This window comes from Tupaia chinensis, unplaced genomic scaffold (assembly GCF_000334495.1).
Source record: "Tupaia chinensis unplaced genomic scaffold, TupChi_1.0 Scaffold143591_1, whole genome shotgun sequence".
Classification (NCBI taxonomy): domain Eukaryota; kingdom Metazoa; phylum Chordata; class Mammalia; order Scandentia; family Tupaiidae; genus Tupaia; species Tupaia belangeri.
In genome coordinates, this window is record NW_006203437.1 from 520,206 (window position 1) to 530,342 (window position 10,137).

A 10,137-nucleotide genomic window follows, 5' to 3' on the forward strand; every position below is an offset into this window, starting at 1 on the left:
GCGGTGGGCGGGGGGCCCCTGCCCGGTTGGTGGTCCCTGCGGTGGGTGGTGGGCTCCTGCCCAGGCGGTGGGCGGTTGGCCCCTGCCTGGTTCCTGCCCCGGAACGGCGATTGCCCCTGTTTACAGAGTCCAGCAGAAGCATGGCTGCCACCATCAGCCTCTTACATTTTGTAACTAAAATCAAACAAAAACCCACGACTTTTTTTACTTGGAATCATGCTTTAGTGTCAAGCAGCAATACGATACACCTAAGAGAGGGATTTTTAAACTGCACACAGTATGCTGTTTTTTGAAAAGTGCTACTCAAAGGCCATCTGGCCAGGCAGCAGCAGGAGGGTGACGAGCAACGTGGACGGGGAAGGCGGCACGCCCAGAGGTCCCAGCAGGAAGTGGCGCAGTGGCCGGGGGCAGAGGGACAGGAAGACTGCGGTCTGAATGAGTGTCTCGTACCAGACTCCGAGATGAAGACGAGGTGCCCCGGGCTGCTGGCGGTGCAAGCCCCTGCCCGTATGTGGCCGATGCTTACCGCCTGTCTCAGTGGAAGGAGCCGCCCTTTCTGGCATCCCTGCGAGAACCGGCAGTTTACATCAAGGCTTCCCTGAGTCTTCACGGTCCAATATCAGACCTCGATCCACACTTTTTTCCTTTTTTACAGCGCATCTCCACATTGCACGGACGTAAACCACAGCTAGGCCATAATTTCTACATTTCAGTGAAGCTGACAACAGCCACACGGTTATTGTGGAGATCGACAGAGGACAGACAGTCAACGAAGCGCGACGTAGCTTTTGAATCAGCTCTGCTTTCAAGCCAGGGTATGGCTAGCCGGACCTCAGGGAAGGCGCACTGTCTCCGGACTGCTCAGAGGCCAGATGCCGAGCCCCGGGCCACGCCCTCCTGGGCACAGCTGAGGCGTGGCCACACCACATGCTGGCTTAGCTGAGGGTACGCCACCTCATCCCAGGCACATGACACACCCAGGCCCACTTCAGACGGTCCTGCGTCTCCTCCCGAAGGCCGGGGTTCTCCCTGCAGCCCGTGGGGCTCCTGGCTCCCACAGCTCTCACTGGTGGGCATGTGGCAGTTGCTTGCAGCTTCCCTGTCCCAGCCTGGGCTTGCCAAGCCTGCTGCAGTGGCCTTCCTAGGGACACCTCACTCTGCTTGGCCTGCTCTACATCCGTGCACCGGGACAGCCAGCATGCAATTCAGAGTCCACACGGAAGACTCGAGGAAGCCTGGGGCGGGGGGACTGGTGAAAGCCGCTCTCTCCGGTTCTCCCTCAGGTGTGGCCTGACAGCGACGCCCCCAATGCAGCCACAGTGAAGAGTATCCACGTAAACCAAGTGGACAGGTTGGCTCAGGGCCTCAGGAGCTCTGGGCTGCCGATGAGGAGAGCCACCTGGAGCTGATGGAGGAGAGGGGGCTGCCACCGCCAGAGCGTGGGGAGGCCGTCCAGTTCTGAGTCAGCAGACCCTCGTCCTCTGAGTCAGGCTCCCATGACGACTACAGGGACGGCCCAGGGGATATGGCAGGGAGTCCCGAGGGTGGGGGAGCTGGGCTGGGGGAGGGCTGCTGCTGGTCCTGGTCATTTGTGTGCATCCCCGTGACTCTGGGGAGAGGTGCACGGGCTCGCTGGGCCTCGGTCCCTTCAGCTGGGTGGAACTCCCTGGGAGCACAGCAAAGCCACGGTCCTTTCTCCTCCATTCTCCTCTTGGGATTTTGGGCATACGTGCACACGCGTCCTGTGTGACACTCGAGCCACCAGGTCCAGGACTCAAACTGCACAGCCAGCCACGCGGGACCCTGCACCTTCACGTCCACGCCCTCTGCCGGCCAAGAACCGTCTCATTTACTAAAACCGTTTCCACTTACTTCCTGGGGATCCAGAGGACCCCCAGAGTGGGCAGTGCTAAGACAGTCACATACCGGGGACTTACAAAAGTTCATGGGAAATACTTCCTGGGGATCCAGAGGACCCCCAGAGTGGGCAGTGCTAAGACAGTCACATACCGGGGGACTTACAAAAGTTCATGGGAAATACTTCCTGGGGATCCAGAGGACCCCCAGAGTGAGCAGTGCTAAGACAGTCACATACCAGGGGACTTACAAAAGTTCATGGGAAATGAAATGGCAGTTCATTTGGTGCAAAAAAAAAATTGAAATTCATGCAGTTTTTCTTAGTAAGATGCAATTCCCATGAACCTTTTGAAGCTTCCCTATTAATAATTTTAAATTTTCTAGTACCCACATTTTAAAAAATAAAAAGGTGAAATGAATTTTTATACCCAACATATACAAACGGTGTCAACATGTTATGAAAAGCCACGAGTGAAATATTTCGCACTTTCTGTGCTATGCCGTCGAAGCACCAGCTCAGTTTCTCATACACGGGGAGCTGAGTTCCTGCTGGCCACAGTGCGAGGGCCCACCGGCCACATGTGGCCAGCGTGTCCGGCCACATGTGTGTCCGGCCACGGGAGCACAGCTCCTGGAGACTCACCAGAGGAGCGCAGTGGTGGGGCTGAGCCCATCTCTAACCCCTCGGCGGCCTGAGAGGAAAGACCTGAAGCAGACCCAGGCCGGCGGGGAAGCCACACCTTGCAGAAAGCTCAGAGGAAGCAGCCCGGCCTGCGGCCCACCAGGCAGAAGTGAGAGGACTCATTACCCCATTTCGCCACACCCCGTCCACGCATCCGCCTGTCTAAAGTGCCGTAACAATGAAGACCACATGCGGGGAACCGAGAGCTGAGGCGTTAGGAGACACAAAAACTCGAGTGTGATGGCGTCCTCATTCCTGCAGGGCAGGGAGTCCGCAGGAGAGGCTCCGGCTGCTCGCCCAGCCCGCCCCTCCGGAGCCCCCCAGCCCCCGCCCCACCTACTCATACAGCAGGAAGGGGACGTGTGCTGTGCAGAGTGCTGGCCAGCCTGGACGCTGCACGGGCCTCCCTGGCCTGCCTCTGCGTCACTGCGCGAGGGTGCTCGGGCTGTCCCTCTGACCTGAGGAGCACCGTACTGTGCCCTCTGAGCCCGACTCCCCGTGAACAGTCTCTGCAGCCAACACTGCACCAGCGGCCTCCTCTCATCTCCTCGATTTCCCCGGACAGATGTCCTGCCCTGCAGCGCCCGACTCCCTCCACGCCCGCTCTCCGCCTCGACCCGGCCCTGTCACTGGCGCCTCCTTACCGACCCTGCCCACCCTTCAGGCCTGTCATTCATCTGCAGGAGATCAGGATGCGCGTCTCTGCACAAGGCTGTGAGTGCTCCCTGCAGCACACCCATCCTTATCGTCCCAGGAGGCTCTACTCCAGCTGGCCGTGAGCAGGGAGCGTGCGGCCAGGCCAGGTGAGAGTCACGAGTGTGTTGGAGGAGGGCCACGACAGGCATCACGACCCCACAGAGCCTCTGCCAGTTGGGTTCCACCTGGGACACCCGTCTAACACGGACTCACGGCCGCGGCCGAGACTCCTGCCTGAGCGAGACTGACATGCGCAGCCACGCCCTGAGGAGCAGGAGGGGATGGAGAGCTCGGCGCTGTGCTCGGGCCATTTCCCAGCACGGTCACAAAGGCACGGGACAGAGCGTGGCCAAAAAGAGAGGCACCCTGCCGAGACTGGGGAGAGGCGGCACCTGCGTGCGGAGCCCACGCCGGGGCTCACAGTCCTCGCTGTCGGCCGTGTCCGGGAGCGACAGGGAAGCCAAGGGCCCGGGAGCGGGGCCACACGTGGTGGGAGGTGAGTGTGCAGACACAGGAGCCACGCTGGGTCCCCGTGCTGTGTGTGCCGCGGTGCCGCATCCTGCCCCGAACTGCGAGCCCGGAGGCAGACCCCGTCACGGTCCTCGTTCACCCCCAGGAGCCGGGATGGAAGGCGCTTGGCGAGCGTCCCCGGGCTGCTGCACCACCACCACCTCGTATGACGAGAAAGCGCGTGGCTTCATCTGACCCAGGAGAGCCTCACAGAACCTGCCCTGCGGGCCTCCTGGCTCCCCCCTCCCCGCAGCACGCGGAGCATCCTCACAGGCCTGGCCACGCCCACGTGGGGGCAGCACACAGACCCGGTGCCATCTTCTCTGCAAGGTGGCCACTCGGGCGGGGGGCAGGGCTCAGGGCCGCCCGCACAGCCCTGCTGAGCCGAGGCAGCCATAGCCCTAAACACAGACGGGGCGACTGTCTGACCTCGGCCTGCCCAAACCGGAGCGCAGGGAGCACACCACCTGGCTCCCTCTGGCCCTTCCTCCAGTGGAACTCTGGACACTTCCTCAGAGCTCAGCTCCCTGGGCGGGCAAGCAACCACAGGGCAAAGCAGCCGAGGGGCAGCAGAGGAGGAGGGAGAGGGTGCGGCCAGCCACGGGAAGATCAGCCCTTGGAACCGAACTGCTCGAGGGGGCCGGGTCGGTCCTATGGACTCCTGTGCCCTGGAATGTGGGAGGGCCTTGGTGCCTCATCAAGACTCAACGCCCGGGGTCCTGTGAGCTCAGCGTGTGCTGACACAGAGCAGAACCTCGCTGTGCAGGGCGGTGGCGGGGACCAGGCGGGCCTCCTGAAGCCAGGTCAGCCTGTACAGCCACGAGTCTGACATGCAAAGGCTGTCTTTCGTAGTGCAGTGACCGTGGGAAATGCTTTCCGAGTGGTGAGGTCCTGCTGTGCAGTTACGTGCACACACACATGCACACGCACATGCACACGCACATGCACACACAGGCCTGGCTCTGCAGTTACGTGCACACACACATGCACACGCACATGCACACACAGGCCTTGCTCTGCAGTTACGTGCACACACGCATGCACACGCACATGCACACACAGGCCTGGCTCTGCAGTTACGTGCACACACACATGCACACGCACATGCACACACAGGCCTGGCTCTGCAGTTACGTGCACACACACATGCACACGCACATGCACACACAGGCCTTGCTCTGCAGTTACACACAGGCACACACATGCACATGTGTGCACACACACAGGCCTGGCTCCTTTAGAGCTGGCAGGGAGCGGGGGAAGGGAGGGCCAGGAAAGTTCCACGTGAGGTCGGGAACCCATGCTCTGTTCCACGGCCTGGCAAGTCGGGAACCCACAGCGATGTGTCCCTGATCTCACTCATGTCCTTCTCTCTGAAACTGCAGGGGCTTTAAACAAGACTAGGAGCGCCCGGGTGTCCCTCCAGCCCCAGGTGAGGCAGTGTCTCCCCGGACCCTGGAACACCTGGACAGTCGCTGGGGCAGGACTCACCAGCACAGGTCCTGTAGCTGGCAAGAGCTGAGTGGCTGTCGGTAAGGAGCCGCCCTGCTGTCACCTGAGCTGGGCCATCACGTGGCCGCCCTTCTGGCTCGAAGATGGAGCAGGCAGGGAGAGCCGGTGGCTTCTGCTACAGCATGGCCACAGCCTGCCGACCGCAGCAGGCCTGCAGCAGGTGCCCTGCACCAGAGCAGCTGTCAGCCCAGACGCAGGCGGAGCCCAACCCACGGGGAGGCCCAGGGCCTGTGCTGTCCCAGAGAGGCACTGCTTGGAGCCCTGCCCAGGGCACGAAGCAGCACCACAATGCAGCTTCAAAAGCTGCTGCAGAGACCGAGGCTGGGGCCGGGCAGCAGCGCAGCAGCAAAGGCCGTGCTCTGCATGGCAGCCCCACACGGAAAGGCTTGCGGTTCCAGCCCAGAGCGCTCCCGAGCTCATGGCACACGTGTGCTCGCGATCTCTGCGTGCTCACAAGCTGAGGCTGCGGAGCCCCGCCCCGTAGGGTACAGCATGTCTGTCTCTGTGTCTCCTGCTCGTGAAAGAAAGAGGCCTAGCCTACACCAGAAGGTGCCCTTTCCCATCATCTCCCTTCTCTGAAACGACCCCCCAAGAGCCCCGGTGGAAGGCAAAGGCTAGGCACCGAGGAGAGGAGAGCGAGGACAGTCCGCCACATGCACGGCGGCCTTGGCCTGTCCCTTGGCTTAAGCCTCTGTGGTGCTGGCGCTGGCCAGGGGCCACGTCCCAAAGTGCACGATATCCTGCCTCTCGGAGCAGCGGCAGAGCGGGGCCGCCCTGAGTGGGACAGGCTGCGGTGAGCAGGGCCGTCGGGTCCCTCGGGGGCTGCCCAGGACTTACTGCCCTCCAGGCACATGGACAAACGGGCTCTGCAAGGACAGGGTTCTCTGGATCACAGGGCCACACCACACAGGGCACACTGCCCTGACCCGCCAGCAGGGAAGCAGCTGCATGGCCCAGAGAGGCAGGGGGGCCTGGTGGTGATCACACAGCCGTGGGTGACGGTGTCGGGACCTGAAACCTGCCATGCGGGGCAGGGTGAGGAAGGGTAAAGAGGAAGCGAGGGGGTGAGTTCCAGGCAGAGAAGCCTCCGTGAGGGAGCGCTCTGAGGCTGGAGGAACCGAGACCGCTCACTCTGACTGGGTGTGGGGACGAGCTGGCGCCACCACGCAGGGCCACCTCGGCTGTGAGGGCTGCTGCCACAGCATGGGGCCCTCGATACTGGAACGGGGCAGAGGTCTGCGAGACACGGCGGTCCTATGACACCCCGCAGGCCAGCGGGCCTGAATTACTCGGGCCACGCCACAGTGGCTGAGGTCAGACAGGCTGCAGGACGGGAGACCTGCCAGCCCCATGGGCGCACTCAGTGACCAGGCCGCGAGCCTGCCCCCGCTGGACCGGGCAGACGTGACCGCTCCGGAAGACAGGCCCAGGCCCACCCACTGCAGTCCAGTTCACCCTGTCAGGGTTCCTCCTCTGGAACCCAGGCCTCGGACACACAGAGGACATTGAGCCAGCAACCCTCACCCTCACCCCGTCTTAGCAAAGAACTCCGCGGGAAACCGGCGTGGAATTCTAGCCCCGGCACTCTACCTCCACGGGGCTCATCGCCCGGAGCCCTTCTCCTGACATGGCACACCAACCCCGGTCTCCGCTGGGGAAGAGGCACAATCCTGTTGACAGGCCCTCTGGCTCACCACACTCGGGCAGGTCAGAATTGACCCCCCAGCAGCTTGCCTGAGGCCCCGCGCCCCGGCTGTCCCCCTCCGGCAGGTCCTTCCATCCAGGGGCCAAACCCGCGATGACAGACTCAGGGCCCTGAGAAGCCTGGAGACATGCAGAAGGCGGGTGACCCCTCCTTCTCCCACCCTCCCGAGTCCACGACGGGGCAGACCAGCCGTGGCCAAGCGGGAGGCCGGTGCAGATCCGGGCCCCGCCTGAGCGGGCGCAGCGCACCTTGGCCTGGTGGCTGCACCCGTCAGAGTACCGGCCGTCTGCGTCCTCCCCTTCCCTCGTGCCCATGCCGCAGTCCGTGAACAGGCCGGCTCCAGCTGCACTGTGCGCCACAGCCGGCCTGCCTAGAAACGCCTGGCAGACATGGGGCATCTGACCCAGGAGCCAGGGGCTGGGGAAGGCTGCAGCGGAGGAGCCCTGCTGGGGCGCTTCTCCCGCCGTCTCTCGCCCGAGCCGAGGGGCGCCGTTGTCCGAGCTCAGGGCTGGCCACGCATCCCAGAGGACGCTGCATCCCCCAAGGCTGGCCGCGGCCCCCACCAGGCCTGGTGGCAGCAAGCAGGCAAGCACCAGGGTCCCGGAGAGAGCTGCTCTGGACAGTGCCAGCCTGCTGGGGGGCAGGGTGGGCACGGCTCGTGCAGGACGACAGGCCCTGAGGCCGCGGCCAGCACGGCTCTGACCTCCAGGTCCCGGCAGCAGCTCAGCCGCAGCCGCAGTGAACGGGAAGCAGTGTGACAGCGACCCACAGGAGAGAAGGCCCAGCAGGACGCGCAGAGGGCATGTGAGGGACGCACGTGAGGACACGTGGCCTCCTGCCACCAGACTGCTCTTACTTATTTATTAGGGAGACTTTTTCTATAGGGTTCTGTGCTCACTGGCGAGACAGAGAGAAGGCGAGAAATTACCCTCTGGGGGGATGGCATGCCACCATCCCTCCTCCTCCATTCTCCTCTCAGGACTTAGAGCACACATGCACACGTGCCCAGCGACCCGGCATGAGTGTGAAGCCGCCAGGTCCAGGACTCAAACCATGGTCAACTATGTGGGAGTCCAGTGACATAACCATTACGCCATCTGCTGCCCCGTAAGTATCTGTTTTACTTTACCAGTGGGTAGTGTGCGTACCAGAGACAGGCAGGCAGAGGAAGCTCCCGCGGGCGTGGTCCGGACATAGCCCTTCTGCTCTCTTCCCCATCTCCTCCATAAGCTGCCAGGGCTGGAATTGGAGCCTCGCAGTAGATCAGGTGGGGCCTGGCTCCCGTAACCAGCAGGCCGCAGGGCCGGCCCTGGACTGCCCCTCCTCAGCCTGCGCTGGGCAGCTGAGCCGTCTGCTCCCTCATGTGTCATCTGAACTCGCTCGCGCGGGCACGGCACTCAGCAGAGGGGGCGTGAGGTTCCCGGACGCCGGGGCTCGTCCTCCCTGAGCCGCTCGGCCCTCAGGCAGGCCCTCCCCCTCGGAGGCGGCTGGGAGCCGGGGACAGCCACAGCCAGTCTTCACAGGTGTGCGGGAGGTGATCGGCAGAGGATGGCAAGGGCGGTCTAGAGACCACTCGAGGACAAAGCAGCAGCTCCTGAGACAGACGGACGGACGGACACAGACCGCACGCCGGACAGCTGATGCCCGAGTCCGCACCAGCTCAGCCCCAGCACGGGACAGGGGGAGGCCTGGTGTCCAGAGAGCCCTGCCCTGCTCAAGGCCGCATGGCTGCCCAGGACGGAGCCCCGCAGGCAGAGTGAGCCCCACCTCTGCCGTCCCGTGGTCTGGTCTAGAGAAATGTGCTGTCTCCTGAGCGCCTGTCGGCGTCGCGTCGGCACAGACAGAGGGCCACAGATGCCAGCAGCGCTGACCGCGGCCCCGCGCCTCGTCCCAGCCTCGCTCCAGAGGAAGGTGCCAGCTAGCGCCCATCATGCCCTGACCTGCGAGGCAGTGGGCAGCCATGACTGCGTGTCCTCACCAGGAATGGGACGGTGGGTGCTCATCTGTCCCCCAGCTGGGGGTCCATTCTGCCGTGTGGACCGCTGGTCTGGGAGACCACAGGGACTGCCGCCGATGAAGGCACACCTGGGGCCAGCAGGTGGCGCCACGGGCCTGGACACTGTCAGCTGTGGTTCTAGTCCAGACTCGGCTTGAAACACACTGGGCGTGTGTGCCCAGAATCCAAGAGGAGGACGGAGAAGGGACCGCGCCTTCACGGCCCCTCCCGGGTGTGTGAGTCCTCGCTCTCTGTCTGGCGAGCGCGTGCACCCTATAGCAAAAATCTCTCAGATAAAATGAAATGACACCTTGGCCCGCTGTGCTGTGGTGTTGAAGGCAGCTGGCTCCTACGTGGCTGACAGCGTGGCTCAGGTCCTGGACCCGGCGGCCTGACAATCACGCCAGGCGCAGGTGTGAGTGTCCAAAGTCCTGAGAGGGAAGGAGAAGGGACTGTGGCAGGGTTCTGTCTCTCTCTGGTGAGCGCATCCATCAAGTAGGATTCTTTTTCAACAATAAAATTTAAGAAAGATATAGCAAGGGCAGAAACACTCCTCTTCGTAATTAGTCTTAGGTGTGGTGATAAAAATCACCCCCACAGAGCAACACAAGTGTGTCCTGAGGCTCCAGGCTGCGCCCGGCCCAGAGTGTAACCTACGAGCTCCCCGCGTACCCAGGGACACATCATTAGAAAAATGTCCTACACACGCATGGGAGAAGGCCGCGACATCAGGGATGGCCACCCCGCCGACACCCACGGCCATGTGACGGGGGGTGCTCCTCTCCACTCCCGCCCCAGTCCAGCACGACAGGTCGATGGCTGCATCCTCCTGGCACACGGCAGGCACGGCCCACAGCGTGTGGGGTCTGGCCGTGCACAGCGCCTGCCTGCCTCCACTCCGCGGCCTTCTGGTCCTCTACTCCAGGCCGCCTGGCCACCCTGCATCTGCTCCCCACACGGTCCCTCCACTCTGCGGCCCGCACTCCACGCTCCAGACCACCCTGCACTCTGGGGCCTGCCAGGCCCCCACCACTCCATGGCCTTCTGGTCCTCTACTCTAGGTGGCCCGGTCACCCTGCACTCCGGGGCCTGCCCTGTCCCTTCACTCCGTAGTCCACCCTGCCATTCTGTACTCAGTGGCCTGGCCGCCCTGCACTTCACACCCACCCAGCCACCTTC